General features: G+C 46.3%; 1 pseudogene; it reads left to right on the top strand.

The window, feature by feature from the left end:
* The first annotated feature begins 1,641 nt into the window (after window positions 1–1,641).
* LOC123129930 (extradiol ring-cleavage dioxygenase-like) lies at window positions 1,642–2,590 on the top strand (annotated as a pseudogene).
* Window positions 2,591–2,918: the final 328 nt, after the last annotated feature.

Raw genomic sequence — 2,918 nt, 5'->3', positions numbered from 1 at the left:
CGAAACCTAGGATGGTGTCATGAAATGACCTCAATATGTTGTAATTAAAATTTTAGCCGACTTCACAAAACTTATCATGTAAGCTGCTTAGAAATCAAACCTGGCATTCAAAGGGAATGCGTGATGATTGAAGGCCAATGACAGTTGCTTCGTCATTTGACCTTCACAAAAAATTTATGTTCCATGTTGAAATTTGGTATTTTTTTTATGATTCAATCCTTCTTTCCGGAGTCCTTAGGTGGATTTCTAGGCATTAAATGGATATAATGGAAATTTGAACTGCAACTGCATGGAGTAGTCCACAAAAATGGGTTGAAAATCATATGAATGTTTTTGGGTATATTTTTAGGCCACAAACAATAATTGGGCTGAGTGGCAAGAGTCGACCACATACATGGAACTTATTAGATTTTAAATCGCACAAAATGAAATTATGATTTGAAAAACCTGAACCTGGCATGGTGTCAAGAAATGTCCGCAATATTTTATGGTTAAAATTTCAACCGATTTCACTGAAGTGGTGATGTAAGGTGCTTAGAAACCGGAACATATTAGAGAGACAAATGAGGTTTTCAAAGGGAATGCATGATGATTGAAGGCCATGTGACAGTAGCTTCGTCATTTGACCTTGCAATTTTTTTTCTACACTCAACATACATCTACATGTTTCATGTTAGAATTTGGCATTTATAGGGTTCGTTTCCTATTTTTAAGTCATTAAGTTTTATTCTAGCCATTTTTAAATGGAAATGATGGAAATTTGAGTGGCAAAAGTTCGTGGACTAGTCCATCAATATGGGTCGTACAATCATATGTTTGTTCTTGGGTACATTTGAGGAATGCATGTATAAAACAAAGGATTGGGAAAAGTATGCCTTTTGCAAAATTGAGTGTTTGGTTCACAGGAATAGGAAAACATAAGAATCCCAGTGAAGAGAGTCAAATCAAAGTAAAACCTGATGGAAATCAATACTTAACATGTTATTATACTAGGAAGGATCTTAGTCTCGTTCCTCGTGTGTAGGAATTTGAAAAGAGCCCCGAGTTAATTGTAAAATTTTCTATGTTTTTTCCTTCTAAAATTGTGACGAAAGGAAAAATTTCCTCCATTTTTTCTTTGTTACATTTCTTTGAAACAAGGCCTTGAATGTGCCACCATAAGAAAGATTTCTGTTCTTATGTGTTCCCTTCACTTTTCGTTTAAACCAAAGGAGGCCTTATTGTTGCACTAAGGATCTCAGTCTCGTTCTTCGTGCATAAAAAATTAAGAGAAAGGTCTAAGTGGGTTATCAAATTCTTGTGTTTTTCCTCTGAAACTGAGATTATTTTTCCTTAATTTTTTCCTTTGCTAGATTCCTTTGAATCAAAGGTTTACATAGTGCCGCCGTACGAAACATTATTCCTTTAAAGCAACGGTGGCCTCTACCAAAGGTCTGATAGCACCAGGCATCCCTAGGCCCATGTTGGCACAAGAAGGAGCTTGACCACAGACCAACACAACGCGCCGGACAAGTTCTGGCCACCAAACCAGGCCCCAAACCGCCGAGGTAGCACCGTTCAGCTGTGCACTTGGGCGATGGTGTGCGTTACACGGGCAACGAGATTATTTAAACAGCAGGTCGGGAGCATCATCGATCCTTGACGATGGCCATGGACACGTTCTACATCTCCCACGGCTCACCCACGCTCTCCATCGACGACTCGTTGCCGGCGCGCCACTTCCTCGAGTCGTGGGAGCGGGCCGGTCTCGCCGGGCCGCAGCCGCCGCGCGCCATCCTCATCGTGTCCGGCCACTGGGAGACGGACACCCCGGCCGTCAACGTCATCCGCGGCACCAACGACACCATCTCTTCCCAGAGCAGATGTACAAGGTCGCCTTAATTAATTCTATCGTAGTCCCTACCTATATACGAATCCGCTAGCTAGCTGCAAATCTGTCACGAGGTGACGTTGCTACCACACATATGCAGCTGACGTACCCTGTGCCGGGCGCGCCGGACGTGGCCATTAGGACCAAGAAGCTCCTGGAGGACGCCGGGTTCGGGCCGGTGAGCGAGGACCACGGCCGCGGGCTCGACCACAGCGCCTGGGTGCCGCTGATGCTCATGTACCCGGAGGCCAACATCCCGGTGTGCCAGCTCTCGGTGCAGACGGACCGCGACGGCGCGTACTACTACGACCTTGGCAAGGCGCTAGCGCCGCTCCGGGACGACGGCGTGCTCATCGTCGGCTCCGGCAGCGCCACACACAACCTGCGCCGGATCCTGCGGACGTTCGCGCCCACCAGCGACGAGCCCGTGCCGGAGTGGGTGGCCGAGTTCGACGCCTGGCTCAGAGAGTCTTTACTCAACGGACGGCACGACGACGTGAAGCGGTACGAGGAGAGGGCGCCGTTCGCCAAGGTGGCGCACCCGCGCCAGACCACTTCTACCAGCTGCACGTCGCGCTCGGTGCAGCCGGGCCGGAGGCCAAGGCGGAGCTCATCCACCGCAGCTGGTCCAACGCCACGCTCTCCTACGCGTCCTACCGGTTCACCACCAAGCAGGAAGATACACTGACAACTCTTGTCTGCGATTAAATCCCCACACACAGCAAATGCGCAAGTGCAGTCTGTTGGAACAGTGGCAGAGGCAGAAGTAATTTCCACATGTCACGGAGTTTATGAAGAAAAAAACATGTTTTAATAAAATTATGCATGAACTCACTCGAATACTACGTATACTAGTAAAATGTTTGTGTGTTGCCTCCACATTATAATGGTTTAGCATCAATCATGTCTAACAAATATCTTTAGAATACTTATAGACATTAGATGGTATTGTCGATTCTATTTACCGTTAATCAATTCCTCATCCTCCATCAACCCCTCTCTCCTCTAAAAAACAAATACTTTGATTAACCTCATAGAAATAAATCCA

Source organism: Triticum aestivum, chromosome 6A (assembly GCF_018294505.1).
Source record: "Triticum aestivum cultivar Chinese Spring chromosome 6A, IWGSC CS RefSeq v2.1, whole genome shotgun sequence".
In the NCBI taxonomy this organism is placed as follows: domain Eukaryota; kingdom Viridiplantae; phylum Streptophyta; class Magnoliopsida; order Poales; family Poaceae; genus Triticum; species Triticum aestivum.
The sequence above is the reverse complement of the archived record's forward strand: the minus strand, read 5'-3'. Positions and strand labels throughout refer to the sequence as shown.